This window comes from Camelus ferus, chromosome 28, assembly GCF_009834535.1.
Source record: "Camelus ferus isolate YT-003-E chromosome 28, BCGSAC_Cfer_1.0, whole genome shotgun sequence".
Lineage (NCBI taxonomy): Eukaryota > Metazoa > Chordata > Mammalia > Artiodactyla > Camelidae > Camelus > Camelus ferus.
In genome coordinates, this window is record NC_045723.1 from 944563 (window position 1) to 961587 (window position 17025).

Sequence of the window (17025 nt, forward strand, 5' to 3'; positions counted from 1 at the left end):
TGAACCCTTCACAAAATGACATGGAGGAAACTTCAATGCATGTTACGAAGTGACAGAGCCAATGTGAAAACCCTCAGACTGTAGGATTCCAACTCTATGATGTTCTGGAAAAGACGAAGCTACAGGAACAGTAGAGTGATCAGCGGCGGCCAGGGGCTGAGGCGGGGAGGGGTGAAGGCGGAGCACAGAGGACTTTTAGGATCAGGAAACCACTCTGTGTGATACTGCCACGGTCGGTGCACGCCACACGTTCGCCCAAACCCACAGCATGTGCAACACCAAGAGGGAACCCTAATGTAGACCCTGGACTTTGCAGGAACCGGGATGTGTCAATGCACTTCATCAGCTGCACGATGGACCACTCTGTGATAACAGGGGAGGCTGTGTGTGTGCAGGGATACACAGAAAATCTTTGTACGTTCCACTCAATTTTGCAGTGAACTTAAAACTGCTCTAAAAAGAGTTTTTTTTTTTTTTTTTAAAAAAGGCATACTATACCGCACGCCTACAGAATAGAAGAAAGTGGAGCTGCTGGGTTCGAGGTGAGGAGATCTCTTCCTGAGCCACTGAGGCTCTGAGGAACCCCAGGATCCTGGGAACTCGGATAGGAAATAGTAGCTATTAGGGCTGCTCTACGAGACAAGGAGCCCCCCAGGCTCCTGCACCCCCCACCTGGGAAGTCTGGAACGCAGCACCGCCCAGAGGCCTTGGTCCTTAATGACGCAGCACAGGCCAGCCCCTCCCCCACAGCCAGAGAATCCAAAGGAGACCCAGAGCTGGGAAAGCTGGCCCCCAGCCTCCCAAATTCACCCCAGATGGACTTGTTCCAGAAAGTCAGCTCACTGAGAGAGAACAGGGGCCACAGCTGCAGGGCCCCTCAAACATGGTCTGCCTGCTGGCCCAGGCACCCGGGGGCCCGGAAGTCGGGGGCCCGGAAGTCAGTTGCTCAGGGCTGCTAACCACCCACTGGGAGGCCACCGGCCAGTGTGTGATGGGAACAGGATGGGATGCTGGTGGCTGGTGACAACTCAACAGGTTCTCCGCAGAGGGTCTCACCTCCCTTGGGGAAGTTACCAATACCCACAGGGGTCAGTACCAACACAGACTCTGCTTCCCCAAACAGTCCCTGGAGACATCAGCACATGTCCCAGATGCCCTTTCCCTGGACACCATGGCGGCCATGACCGTCCTGTTTGTGCTGCCTAATTACACACAACCTGTCTTTATCTCAGCACACCCGTTTACAAGCCCTCTTTTGCTGACTGCATCCCAGTTTGGGCTGTTTCCTGATAATATCTGAGGCGCTTCTTCAAAGCTCACCCACAGTGCGTGGCTATCCCCCTTACCTAAGGGTCTCTTCCTTTCCCTGACTTTTCCCTCCTTCCTACCTCTCCTTGGATTTTCGGGAGGATCTGAAGTCCTTTGGGGCTTCTACAAAGGCCTCACGCCTCGCCCAGTCACCATCCTCACACACGCTCCCTCAGTCCCCGACTGACTGCTGGTGGAGCAGGAAGATGCTGAGATGACTTTTTGCAAGTCCAAGGTAAAAAGCATGGTGTTCAAACACAGGGGAGAGAAGAAAGGAACCTTTTAACTTTCTCAGTGACTGTCTATGCATTATAAATAATTTTTTGGCCTAGATTTGAAGAGTGACATGCAACCTCCTTAGCCAAAAAAAGCTCTGTTCCTGTCCTAGTTTGCCCATTATGAATTATTTGTGAGCCCATAACAACCGGCTCGTTATGACTCTGTTCTCCTCTTCAATGGGTGTGATGACAGCGAACACGGCCTGGCAGAGACAACGATGATGAAGGCTTATATCATTAGTGACAGGAACACAAGCTGGTTTCCGTCAGCCTCCGCCTGGGACACACTATGGTGCCCACTGGAAATCGGTCAGTGTCAGCTGGGGCCGCAGCTCTGAGGCAAGAGAGAAAAAAAGAGCCTTGAATGACCTTATTTCCAAGAAGGAGGGCTGCTTGGCAGGTCCCAGATACCACCACGTAAGGCATGGGGAAAACAGGTTGAGAGACACTTAAACAAACAGCCTATGGGTTTGTTTTTTCCTTTAAGGCATTGTTTATGTTCAATAAAATCCATCTATTTTAAGTAGGCGGTTTGATGAATTTTGGTAATTGTGTAACCACCACCAAAACTCAGATGTAAAACAGTTCTTTCATCCTCAAAGGTTTTCCCCTGTGTCTTTGGTGTTGACCTCCCCTGGACCACGGCCACAGGTGACCACCGGTCTGCTGTCCCCATAGTTTCGCCTTTTCTAGAATGTGACTTGAATGGAATCAGATAGCACAGAGTCTTTGACTTTTATTTAGCACAAGGTTTTTGTGATTCATTCATGTTGTTGCATTTATTAATATTTCATTCCTTTTGACTGCTGACTAGTATTCCATTGGGTTGTTTTCAGTTTGAGGGTATTAAGAATAATGCTGCTCTGATGACTATATAAAGAAGTTGTGGTGTACACACAGACAAAATGGAATACTACTCAGCCATAAAAAAGAATGAACTCATGCTATTTGCAGCAACATGGATGGACCTAGAGATGATAATACTAAGTGAAATAAGTTAGAGAAAGACAAATATCACATGATATCACTTATATGTGGACTCTAAAAAAATGGCACAAATGAACTTATTTATCCCAAGTTATTTTTCCTGATGTCCTTCATGGGACACTGGTTACACACATAACACTTGCTGAACATTAAATTTGTAATAGTACGTTTTAAGTCCTTATATGTATTCATTCCTTTGATCCTTGCAACCGTCCTCTAAGGTAGGTACTGTTATCATTCCCATTTCACAGGTGAAGCTGAGGTACTGAGAGGTTGTATAACCAGCTGATGTCACATGATTAGGAAGTGGTGGAGCAGGCTGGCTCCCATGCTGTGAAGCAGTGTGCTCTCCCACCTCCTTCTACAGCTCCTTCCAAAACCCCTGTGACAGGATCCACAGGGAGCTAGGCACAGTGTTCTGGGAGCACAGAACCGAGCGTGATGAATTCTAGCTGCTTGAGTTTATAGCACAGAAACTAAACACACTGCAGAAAAATGGCATTGCATGCTACCAGGGTGACAGTCTTGGCATTCAGGGAGGGATGCTATGGAAAATCAAGGGAAGACTGAGACCTCAGCTCCAGCTCCTGGGAGGAGCAGCCCTTCCCACTGCCAGGGTCATCTGTGGTTGTCGGTTTCCTTCTAGACAGGGTAGGATCGCACTTCCTTGCCCCCCTGGAGCTGAAGCCAGGCCTTATGACTTGCTTTGGGCAAGGAAGTGTAGGTTAAAAGGCATTGCATTTTCCAGGGAGAAGCATGAAGAGCCAGAGTAAAAGCTGTCACATTCTTCCCTCTACGCTGGCAATGTCAGAGAGGAAGTCTCTCAGCCCGGGTCCCTGAGTGAGGACACCTTCCAGCTCAGGCCCAGCCAACCTGTGATGAACATGTAGGTTTGCTGAGACTTGGGGGTTGACTGCTACCACAGCACAACGTAGCCTACCCGGATGGACATCGTGGGGACTGAGGCAGAAAGTCACCCACAGGGAAGAATTCAAGGATCCTTTTGTTGAGTGTAATATGGACAGACCTCCAGGGAAGAGGGCAGGTCAGCTTCTAGGCCCCACACTCGGCAATGCAGGGGCTTCTAACAGTGCCAACTTGAAGGTTCCCCGGATTGTGGCAATTACAAAAAGGAAAGAATGGCCTTTGATATTCTTTCTACACCCTTCCATTAGCATTTTCTTGTGCACAAGGCATTCCATCAAGTAACAGGGAGGAGGCAAAAATGACCAGGTCTCGGCACAATTCAAAGAAGCTAGAGTCGAGAGGAAGAGATGGAATGTGTACAGCTAGAGCTGTGACACAAGGTACAATGTGACATGTGTGAGGTGGGGGGGCATTTAGACAAATGGCCAAGGGAGTTCACAGAGGAAGGGGATCAGCTCCACAAGGTGGTCAGGGAAACCCTCCAGGAGGGGCTGCACCCAAGATGGACTGGGGGTGCATGGGCAGGGTGGGGAGGACAGTCCACAGAAGAGTTGAGTGGGCGAGTTTGACAGGAGAGTCCGGGACACATGGGGAAGTAAAGTGAGAGGAGAGTGGACAACGTGAGTGAGGCCATCCTCCGTGTCTGACATGCCAGACCGGGCAACCTGGTCCCAGCTTTTGGGTGAGTCTGGGACATCAGGAGATGGGGGAGCGGGATCCAACCTAGGGGGAAGTGAGCCGAGACAGGAAGGAGGAGGTAGGATGTTCAGCAACAGTAACACAGCATCCTGCCCAGTAGGGGCTCTGCTCCCCAAGTCAGCACTAACCACACCTGCTACAAGGAATCACCAGGGAGATGATGGGGTTCAGAGGCAAGAGTCTCACCCTAATTCCATTTGCCTAGAAAAATTAATGCTGATGATACATAAAACTTAATTTTTTTTTTTTTACTCTTAAAATGAGCATACAGTAAACTTCATGTTTTCTTTTGGGCACAGTTCTAGAAATTTCAGCACGTATATAAATTCACCTAACCATCATCACAGTCAAGAGGCAGAACAGTTCCCTCTAAAAACAGCCTCATTCTCTCCACATCCGTAACCCCGGGAAGCCCCTGTTCTGTTCTCCAGCACCATGTTCTCTTCCCAAGAATGCCACATAAATCCAATCACACAGCAGGAAACCTTCTGAGCTGCCTTTCACCCAGCAAGATGTCTCTGAGGTTTGTCCAAGTTGCCACCCCTATCAATACCTCTCCTTCTTTCTCACTGCTGAGGAGTTTTCTATTGCTTGGATGTAACACAGCTGGTTTATCCATTTATCTCCTGAGGGAGATTCAGATTGTATCATCAGTGATCATAAATAGAGCTGCTGTAATGTAAGTGTACTGGTTTTGGGGTGAACATAAGTTTTCAGTCTCCGAAGTAAGTAACCTGGGAATAGGATGGCTGGATCCTATGGCAAGTGTATGTTTAACTTGCTAAGTAACTGCCAAACTGTTTTCCAGGGTGGCCGTACCATATTACCTCTTTCTAGCAGCGTAGGAGTGATCCAGATGTCCCGTACCTTCAAGGGGAGCTGGTATTGTCGGCACTTTTTTTGGCTCTTGTAAGAGATGTGCAGCGCTATCTCACTGGGTTTTCATTTGCATGCTTCTAATGGCTAATGATGTTAAACATCTTTTCATGTATTTTTCTGCCATCTGGATATCCTCTTTGGTGAAGCATTCGTTCATCTCTTGTGCCATTTTTAAATTGGGTTGTTTGTTTCCTTCTTGTTGAGTTTTGAGAGTTCGTCATATATTCTGATACAAGTCCTCTGTCAGACATGCGATTTGTCGATATTTTGCCTTTTAATTCTCCTGATAGGGTCTTTCACAGACTAAAAGTTTTTGATTTTGATGAAGCCCAAGTTAACCATTATTTTTCTTTCTTCTATGGATTGTGCTTTTGGAGTCAGATTGAAGAACCCTTTGCCTAACTTCAAGCCATGAAGATTTTCTCCTGTGCTTTCTTCTAAGAGTTTTACACATTTTATTTTTAGACTTATGATCCATTTTGAGTTATTTTAGTAACATGTAAGGTTTAGGCTCAAGTTTATTTGTTTGCATATGGTTGTCCAATTGTTCCAACTCTACTTTTTAAATTAATTAATTTATTTATTTAACACTTTTTATTGATTTATAATCATTTTAGTGTTGTGTCAAATTCCAGTGTACAGCACAATTTTTCAATTATACATGAACATATATATATATATTCACTGTCACATTCCTTTCTCTGAGCTACCATAAGATCTTGTATATATTTCCCTGTGCTATATAGTATAATCTTGTGACATTTCTACATTGAGTTACCTTTGCACCTTTGTACAACATCAACTGGCCAAATTTATGTGATTTTATTTCTGTGTTCTCTATTCTCTATTCTGTTCCATTGATTTCTGGACAAGACTGTAAAATTGATATTTCTTCTTGTAACAACTGGCAGAATTCATCAGTGGAACTACTTGGTTCTGAAGATTTCTTTTTCAGAAGATTTTTAAAAATTCAATTTACTTATTAGTTATAAACTCTTTAGGGTTTCTATTTTATCTTGTATGAGTTTTGGCAGCTTATAGTTTTTGAGTAATTGGTTCATCCCACCTAGGTTGTTGAATTTATATAGGTGCCCTTGTTCACAGAATTCCCTTATGGTCCTTTTGATGTCTAAAAGGTGTGTAGTGGTATCTAATTTTTAAAATTCCCTTTTCTGGTAATTTATGACCTCTTTTTTTGTCATTCTTGCACTAGGCATACCAATTTTATTGATTTTTTAAAAAATCATATTTTAGTTTCATTGATTTTTTTCTATTATTTTTGTTTTCAATCTTATTGATTTCTGCTCTTATATCTATAATTTTCATTCTTCTTGGTTTCAGTTTATTTTGTTCTTTTATTTTTAGTTTCTTAAGATGGAAGCTTAAGGTGTTGATTTAAGACCTCTTCTCTTTTCTACTATGAGCATTTAATGCTATAGCTTTCCCTCTAGGCACTACTTTAGTGGCAACCCATACATTTTGATATGTTATAATTTTACTTTTGTTCAGTTCAAAATATTTTCTAATATTTCTTGAGACTTCCTCATCAACTCTTGGAATACTTAGAAATGTATTGTGAAAAAAATGCTATCTCCCCCCCCTCCCCTGCCGCTATCTGTTTCTAATTTAAGTTCATTTGGACTTTTTTGCATTTTTTTGTGAAGCAGGATTTGATTTATCTTAGTGAATGTTCAATGTGTACTTGAAAATAATGTGTATTCTGCTACTGTTGGGTGGAGTTCTCTACAAATGCCAAGCAGATCCTGTTGGTTGAGTGTGTTTCTCAGTTCTACATCCTTGCTGAATTTCTACCTACTAGTTCTATTACTGAGATAAGCATATTAAATATTTGTCATGGTTCCTTAGGTTGTGTTTTATGTATTTTGAAGCTCTGTTGCTAGGTGTATACACATTTAGAATTGTTAACGCGTTCTTGGTAAGTTGATTCTTTACGATTATGTAATGTCACTCTTTATTCCTGGTAATTTTCTTTGCCAGAAGTATACTTTATTTTATAGTAATATAGCCACTCTGGCTTTTTACAATTACTTTAATGTAGTATACCATTTACCATAGTCTTACTTTTAACCTATATATATCATCATATATGAAGTGAATGTCTTGTGGACAGCATAATAGTAATATCATTAAAAAAATCCATTCTGAAGATCTCTGTCTTTTAATTGGCATGTTTAGGTCATTATATTTAATATAATTATATGTTTGGATTTAGGTACACCATTTTACCACTCGTTTTCTTTTTTTTTTTTTTTGAATTTTTGTTTGTTCATTTCTTTTATTGTTCTTTTTTTGTTTCTATTTCTGCTTTCCTGCCTTCTTTTGGGTTTATTTCCTGCCTTCTTTATTGTGTTTTTATTTACTGTATTTCTTATATAGTTTTTAGCAATTAACTTAGGGATTATAGTATAAAAACATCCTTTCAGAGACTACTTGGAATATTTTACCATCTCAAGTGGAAAGTGGAAACTTTACTCCCCATAGTTCCCTTTACCTTTCCTCCCTTTTTGTTGTAGGTATTTTACAAACACTGAACCAGGTCTACATACACTGAATCAAGTTAAATTATGTTTTTTTCCCCCAAGTGTCAGATATCTATTGTATTTAGGCAAATATTTACCTTTTCTGTTACTATTTCTTTATATCTCATATCCCAAGTTTCCATCTGGTATCATTTCCTTTCTGTTGAAAAAACTCCCTTTAGTAATTCTTTCAGAACAGGTCTTTCGAGAAGAAGCTTTCTAAGTTTTCCTTCATTTGAGAATATCTTCATTTACCTTCATTTCTGAGTGATGTTTTCACTGGATATAGAATTCTGGGCTAACAGTTCTTCTCTTTTGACATTTAAAACATATCCTGCCCTTACCAGAATGCTTCCATGGTTTCTGACGAGAAATCCATGGTGCTATTTAAATTTGTCCCATGTAGCCAGTCTTGGACCTTGGGTGGCGGTCTACCCTGAAGCTCAGATCTGAAAGTCTATGGGACACTTTAAGGTCAGATCCACGCGTGATCAGCTTAGTGTCAAGCTCAGGAACTCACAACCTTCCTTACAGGGTCACTTTCCTGACTCCTCCTCACCCTACCCCCCGGGGAGAGCCCCCCGAGGAAGGAATGGGGAGTCTGTGAGCCAGATCAGGAATGAGGTTAAAATCCATGAAAAGAGGGAAAATGAACTATTATCACGAGGGGGTTCTCTCTTTTACTCTACTTGGCATGCAGACCAGTCAGGCTGGCAATGCTTTTGCTCAAGCCTCTCCAGCATCCCATGGGAAACCGTCCATGATCCCTTACAGATGTCCGCACTGGCATATTTTCCTGATGTTTAATCCCAAGGCTGCCATCTTTTAATTGGCCCCCAGAACTCTAGTTTGGTTAAGGAGTAAATAGAACATGCTGATGGGGAAAACAGAAGATGCTCTCTGAATCCAATGCACTTAGTTAAATGGAGTAGAAGCTGATAAAATCAAATAATTCCCAATAAAGCTGGAAAGCAATGGCCAGAGTGGGTTATGGATGCACCAGCAGGCTCTCCTGGCTGCTAAGAGCAGCTGGGGTTTTGGATAATTGGTGTCATAATGAGTCTGTAAGTATGCGATTCCACAAAAAGTGGCTGTTTATCCATAGAGGGTCTCTGTGGGGAGGAGCTAAGGGCATCTTATGAGGCATATTCTTTTCACATTTACAGTCGCCACTGGAAGCTGAAGACTGGTTGGGGTAGCAGGAGAATCGGGACAGCACAGCTTAGCTGAAGGAGCATCAGACATGTTACCAGAAGATGCAGGTTCTCATCCCGGTCCTGCCACCTATGCCAGAGTGGGCAAGCAGTCCTGCCTCCACAGGCCTCGGTTTCCTCTTATGAAATAGCGAGGACATTGATATGGTCATTTTAAACCAGAGAATTCAAAATTCTCTGAAACGCCCCCCATCAAAAGATGAGCTCAGGATTTGCAGATACATAGTATTGTATATAAAACAGATAAACAACATGGCCCTACTGTACAGCACAGGGAATTAGATTGAATACCTGAAAATAGCCCATACTGAAAGAGAGTATGAAAAGGAATATATATATATCTATAACTGAATCACTATGCTACATACCAGAAATTAACACGACACAAAAAACAATTTTTTTTAAAGGATGAATTCTAATTCCCCTCCCTTTGAGAATGGCTGGTTGGCCTCAGCAACATGCTTCTGGTGAGTACAGGTGACCTGGCCTGACACTCAAGACCAGGCACTAACTGGACACACAGCTCTCTCCCCCCAGGTCTCTCTCATAATGCTCACCCTCTAGCCCCGTCCCATATTACGAGCAGGCCACACCTCCACGTGTCAGCCACTGTCCCAGCTGATGGCTAACATCCACTGCCAGCCACAGGATTGAGTATGTCTTCAGATGACTTCGCATATCATCTTTGAGCCGCTCTAGCTGAGACCACACGGAACAGGCATTCCCTGCCAAGCCCCACCCAACCTGAAGACCTATGAGCAACATAAATGCCTTTGCATCAATCCCATAAATCTTGGAGTGGTTTGTTACACAGCAACAGATACCCAGGAGGGTTAATGCCTAAAATAAGTTCTCAATGGGGCCCAAGTTCCTTCCAGATTGGGAATTCCAGCATGTCTTAATCGGGTTCACGGGTTCCACATTATAGAATGCAATGGGAACTGACCAGGGTGCAGACCAGGCCTCTCCAATCTGAGTATTTATTATAAACCGAGCAGAATGAACCTGTCTGAGAAGGTTGTCGGGTTAGGTCTTAACACTTCTTTTATAGCTGCCACAAAAGTCTTTTTTAGTACCTGAAGCAGAGGTTGGGGTTGTAGAAGGAATTCTAATTATATGTGGAACTGAAATATGCCCAGTAGGGTCTCACTGCCAACGTCCAGAGAGGTAGCTGTGAGGTGCAACGCTCAAACATAACATCAGTTTTAAGCATCCTCTACATTAAGACAGTCCTGTCCGTGAAAGTGAACTTCCATGAAGAATAAATTAGAGTCACTATGTATAAAAGAGATAAATGACAAGGACCTTCTGTATAGCACAGGGAACTATATTCAATATCTTGTAATAACCTATAACGGAATAAAATCTGAAAAAGAATATATATATCTATATACATATATCTTAATCACTTTGCTGTACACCTGAAACTAACACAACATGTAGATATAGTTGTAAATCAACCATATTTCAATGAAAAAATATAAAAAATAAATTAGAGTCTGATCAGTTACATTAACAAAGAGCTTATAAGAGTATTCCTATTAAAATGTGATGGAAATATAGAAAAATGTGATGGAAAATATGTCAAAATATTAACAGTGTCTATCTCTAGGTGGTATGATTATAAGTCATCTGTTTACTTGTTTAAACGTTTCAGTATTTTCAAACGTTCTTTCGCTATTTTTTTTACGTATAAGAAGATGTACCAAAAATGATGAGAATAAAGTTGACACACCTACTGCCTAAGACAGTATTGGGCTGAGGGTCTTCCATGGAAAAACAGGAAGAATTATTTGGAAAAAATCAGAAGGACCGTAGCCAGAGGTTATTTCGTTGCCACTTTTGTTTGTATTTTTTCAATGAAGGGTGACATAAAATGGAACAGATTCTTGTCTGTTTACGTGCTAATTGCAGCCGTAGCACCTTTAATGTGCTAAGAAGCCCTGAAACCCTCCAAAAGGGAGAAAGAATGAACAGCACGGCTCCAATGTGTTAGTGTTTCCCAGCATACGTTTTGGGAAATGCTGGCTGCTGGCTTGTAAAGCAAGGTCCGTTTAAGGTCAGTGCAGTGCCCTCCCGCACCCAGGCCTGGGCCCCTCCTCCTCACTTCCACACCCCGCAGCATCCCTGCACACCAGGGCAGTGGAGTTGGGGGCCATCGCCCAGCAACTCAGTTCAAGAAGAGAATGTCAGCTGTATGTGTTTGGGGGAGGGGGAAAGTCACTCAGCATGGAACAAGACGCATCCGGCTGGTATCACCCTCATCTCCTGGAGAACTTTGGAAACTCACACAGAAACTTTAGAAACCACAAGGACCTGGAGAAGCATTTGGGACATGACTGGGAGCTCCTGAGATGTAATACGGACATCTTCACTCTTAATCAAAGTTATCAGGAGTGCTGAGACTAAAACGGAAAGGTGGCCTAATTTCCTAGTGATTCTTACTTAACGGTTACGCGGGGAGGATTTTCCCGGAGCACAATCCTTAGGAACTTGTCACTGAAATTCTAAAAGGAGAGGCTGCATTTTCAAGATGGTAGACTTCTGAGCATACTTCTGCAATTTAAAATATATTGAAATGATGGAAAGGGATTTTAGAAACGTGCCCTTTGCCTCAGATGCCCCTGGAAAGGTGCTGGGTCTCCCTGAGCTGAGATGTTCCCAAGTTTCTAGGCCTACCAGGAACACATTTCTCCTTATGACGAATCTTCCTAACCAACCAAGGGACCCCACCAGGGTGAAAGCCAAAAGACCCCCACAGAGGGAGGCGCCTCTCCAGTGTGTGTTTACTGGGCCACGGTAAGAATTAGCATTCTGCCTGCAAGCACACTTCTACTCTCCCCTTTGTTTTGAGCACAGTCACTCATCTGGAAATTCCAGGGTAACAGAAAGGAATCGCGTGTCCTGATACCTCTATGGTCTAGCAAAGCCTGGTGCTGTCTTAATCACCCAATAAAACAGAAAGGCAGCCTCAACATCTTTTTACTGCCATTTTTGCCCTGTGTCGGGACTCAGGATGCTGCACCTAACACCCAGCGAAGAGCCTATGAAAGAAAAGTGCCACAGAATTAGCACGAAAGGTGGGCTCCCGCTGGGACAGCAGTCTACACTGCCCTGGGGCTGGGCTTTTTCATCCTGCATGGAGACCGTGCCCAGGGCCATCGGCAAGTGTGCGTGGGGCAGACGTCCTCCGAGCTGGGTACCACCTTCATGAGCAGGCCGGCCTTTCCTTTTAGATGGACAGGATTTACATCCAGAGAAATGGAACAAGGAAGTCAGTCTCTCCTCTTCACCATGTTCCTCTCCACGAACGGGCACCCGGCTGAGAAAGCACAGCCCACACGTTCTGATCATCACCCCGGCTCTGCCTCACATAAGGGTTTCAAGGATGCCCCCGAGTTGCCTGCAAGCTCGTGGAGGGCGGGGTAATGCTATGCATCCTCTTCTATGCCTCCCACTTGCTCACTACTTAGTTCACAAATCGTGCCAGGAGGGCAGTGGGATGACTGCGGTCATTGGCCCGCGTCAACAGACGCCCCCAGGAGGGACCAGAAAAAACTACCAGCCTCCCAGAGCTGAAGCTTTTCCTTCTGCAAAAGTGCAGGTATAAGCTTCTTCTTTGTTGTGTTTTCACTTCTCCCTCTTGTCTGAATCACTTCCCTGGTGGGGAGACTAAGGATAAGGGTCAAAGAATAATAAAACCGTTTCACTTGTGTTTCAGAACCAGCATTCACGCTGTCGAGAACCCCGAGAATCAGCGACTCTTGCCTGACACACTTCACCCTTATCAACAAAAGGCCATAAAACAGAATGAAATCATGCCATTTGCAGCAAAAGGGATGGACCTAGAGATGATCATACTAAGTGAAATAAGACAGAGACAAATATCGTATATCATTTATATGTGGAATTTTAAAAAATGAGACAAATGAACTTATTTACAAAACAGAAATAGACTCATAGACATATGGAAAAAAAAACTTATGGTTACCAAAGGGGAAAGGGTGGGGGAGGGATAAATTAGGAGCATGGGACTAATAGATACACACAACTATATATAAAATAGATAAACAACAAGGTCCTTCCTGCTGTAGAGCACAGGGAAGCATATTCAATATCTTGTAATAACATATAATGGAAAATAATCTGAAAAAGAACATACATATATATAAAACACACACATACATACAACTGAGTCACTATGCTGTACACCTGAAGCTAACACAACATTGTAAATCATCTATACTTAAAAAAAAATGGCAACGTGGTCAGCAGACATTTGGTTCCATCCAAAATGTCCGTAAAATATTTGGTCTATAGGACATTTGCTCCATAAGACGTTTGGTCCACACCAAAAGGCCTTTGATATATGGTTGGATTTGATCCTGTCCAAAATGCCCAGAGACATATGGCCCATAAGATATTTGGTCCACAACAAAAGGTCCTTGAAATTCGGTCCTATCCAAAACATCCATGGGGACGTTTGGTCCATGCCACCTGATTTTGGACAGGACCGAAATATCAAAGACCTTTTGGCACGGACCGAAGGTTTTGTGGCCCAAGTGTCTCATGGACAGTTTGGACAGGGCCAGGTGTCCCACCAGGGGCAGCACAATTCTACACTCGCCACCCCCCACTCAGTGAAAACGCACAAGGTTATGGAGATGGCCCTTCACTGCTGATAGGAGACAGTGTAACTTTAATTCATGCTGATGAACGGACCATTTAATATTGGAAGAAAGGAGGCGGCTCCATGAAAGTTTCTTCTTAGTGTTCACTTCCATCAAGAAATGGAGTAAGCCTTTCCACAATACTGCCAAGTTACAGAAACTTGCTTTCTTTGGGAGGTGATGATTTCTCCCAGCGCTTTCTGTCCCTCCTCCTCGGAACCATGACTCAAAAGGAAGAGCTTCCATTTACCAGGTGTCCGAGAAGTTGTTAGGAGCCCAGATGTTAGAAATTGATGCCTGAGTTAAAATCCCCACCTGCCCCTGCATGTGTGATCCTCAGCCTTGGGTTTCTCCACTGTAAAATGGAGCTAAAAATTACGTATGTCAAGGGGCGCTGTGAGGATGAGAGTTAAGGCGTGCAAAATGCTGTAGGCACATGGTGCCCTGTAGCTTTTCTTATCAGCACTGTGCACCCTGCACCGTGCTGGGGCTAACCCAGAGCTCCATTTACTTCCTGCAATAACTCCAGGAAGGGAGTGCTACTATTAACGCCCCCATTTTACAGAAGAGGAGACTGAGGCCAAAAGGGGGTTAGTAGGTCATCTGAGGACAGAAAGTAAAAGTGGCAGGAATCAAAGCTGTGCCTGTCTGATTCTAAGCCTGGGAACTTCCTGCCACACATCAGCACTTTCTGGATGAAACACACACACACACCACAAAATGCCGTGTCACACACCAGAAATTAGCACAACACTGCAAACTGACTCTACTTCAATAAAAAAAGAATGCCAAAAAAAAAAAAAAAAACCAAAAAACTGTGTCACAGAATTAAAAACATATGCTTATGACTGGAACACAACATGGTAAACTGTGCCTCATTATCTAGGGATCCAAATGTCTCTCCATCAAACCCTTTCTTTTTTGAGTCCAAGGACCACGTTTTTACACTTCCCCTGAAGAAAACAGCACCAAGTTCCGAACACACAAAAGGCACCCAATGAATACTCAGTGGGCTTACATGGAAATTCACAGAAGACATGTGCATCCATGTCCTGGTTTAGAACACATGATCAAACAATCCAGATAAACCGTGAATTCCCTAAAGCTTTGAAAACCTTGCCAAATAGAGCTCCTGTCTTCTGGAGACAATGAGAGTTTTGATCGGAAGTTAAACATTTCTAATCTCATCAAAAATACCCCGAGTGAAAACAATTCTCATGAGACCTCCAGGTGGGATTGGGGAAGGGCCTCCCGTGTTGCTGCTATAAAACCCGCTCAGCTAGAGGCGTTGGAAGTGATTCCGGTTTTGGACTGTGTTTGTTCTGTCCTTGTTTTTTCATCCCAAGTGCTGTGAAGAGCACCGCACTATTGCTGCTAGTCTGGCCAAGAGATCTGGGTATTCCCAGACGTTCTGAAACCCGTTTCCCCATCTGAGAATAAGAAGGGAGGGACAGCCAGCATCCTCCCTGCCCGGCACCTGTGATGGAGGTTTTCAAATAGGCCATTTGGGGGTGTGGGTGCCCACGGCTCAAAGCCAATGGGGATGGGAATAAGTGGGAAAAAACTGCATACAACTGGATTTATTTCTAAGACTTTTTAGCCAAGATTTTACTGGAATGTCTCTACTTGATGATCTCTGAGTATGGCAGAGCCTCCTTAAGCTCGCATTTTATCTCTTCTTGATTTCGAGGTAAGCCGGGTGTTAGAGAGACAGGGCTGAGATGGGAGGTGGGAGGTGCTAGGGTGACATTAGAGATGATGATGGCCAAGGCAAACTGCATGTGGACTCCAACTCCAAAGTCACTTCAGGACACACCTCTCAGTCCGGGCCTGCCGGAGAGGCTGGACTAGCTCTCACGGGAAGAGAACTGCGTGCGGTCTGGGGAATGAGAACAGAGTCTGAGGTTTAGGAAGCCAGGATTTAACTTCCCCTTCTGCCACTTATTAGAGCTGTGTGATGTTTGACAAGTTACTTAACTTTGCTGAGCCTTCGTTTCCTCATCTGTAAAATGGGAGTAACACTGGTACGCACCTCAGGGACGTGGAGGAGAGGATATGAGATGAGACACACAGAAGTAAATGCAGGTGGAAGTACTTAGCCTGGCCATGTGCTGCCTACACTTCCTAGGGCAACAGGTGAATGCGGGCCTCTTCATTACTGCTGATGGAGACACCTTGTACGTGTATGATGCAAAGTGTCCCACACCTTCACATACCTGTTGCGATGAACACTTTTTTAAAAAAGGGTTTCTTGGCATATTTTGTGGCTGATCCCTAAATAGCCCGAGAGGAGGGCAGGGCAGGGATGACGACGCCTGTGCTGCAGCTGAGAAAGTGGAGGCTTAGAGACGTGAAGGGGCTCATTGGGACTGCTGACAGGGGACAGGCCAGCCCGGGTCTCCTCCTCCAGCCAGCCCTCCATCCACAGTGGCCTGCGAGGCAACCCAATGGAAGACGCCCCCAGAGCAAAGAGCGGGCAGCCTGCCCTGAGGGAGGGCATGAGGACTCTGTTTCAGTCAGGCCAGGTCTGGTCTATTCATTTACGCGCTGCGTGGGACCACGTGGACTTGACTAGCCTTCGGATTGGTGGCCTCAGGGAGTCAGGGTCCCCAGTGCCAAGTGAAGGGCCTGTTAGATCAGAATAAGCTGGGGAGTTTTCTGTACTGTTGCTCCTTTAAATTTTTCTACACAACATTTGCAAACGCACGGAAAAGGAGAAATAACAGTATGACGAATCCCCAGGGCGGACCCTCCAAGTCCGACAATCCTCACTCCACACCAACCCAGGCTGGTCTCCACCTCTGGCCATGCTCCTGCTCCCTGGTTTTTTGGAAGGAAATGCTTGGGAAATTAACAAGCAACACAGCCCCACCCTGTGCCCTGCAGATTCGGGTCCAGCAGGTCTGAGCGGCTGGGGATGCACTGAAGGATGCTGGAAGTGACAACTGGGCAGTGACTCCAGTCACCATGCAGCCTAATGATCCATGGTCACCTACCAATCTCCTCCCTTCACCTGGGCCCTCCTCATGGGCAGGAAGCCTTTTATTCATCCTCATTTCCCCAGAGCCTAGCGCAGTAACTGCCAGGTCGGGCTGATCGTGTGAGATTGATAACATCCAACTGGTTTTTACCTTCAAAATGCCTACTTTATGACTCCATCGCATATACAGGAGGTATCCAACACATGTCCAGTGAAGAAACAAGCCTGGACAAAGTTATTACAGCCCTGACATGGCCAGCTACAGAGCTAGGATTTCTGGTCAACCTGACAACAGTGCAGAGTGGCTGGGTATCTCCACCTGCTGAGGAGGAAGATGGGATCACGTGTACAGAAGTGTTCAGCCCAGTGAGGATGACTATTGGGTGCTCGATGTGTGGTAATGATTCGTAGGGTTATTGTCCAGAGCCAGGCAGCTCCCCTGACTGCAGAGCCAGGATCTGAACCCCAGCCAGCATGGCTCCTAGCAGGCTCCCTTGCTAAGCAGTAATCTATCCTGGAAATGCAGAGATCAGAAGCCTCTGA

The 17025-nt window shown here is 44.6% G+C and overlaps 1 protein-coding gene across 9 annotated transcripts in view; it reads right to left on the reverse strand.

Annotated features, from left to right (window-relative positions):
* Positions 1-17025, reverse strand: part of NPAS2 (neuronal PAS domain protein 2) — a 195022-nt gene that overhangs the window by 58179 nt on the left and 119818 nt on the right. The gene's annotated exons all lie outside the window — the stretch shown is intronic.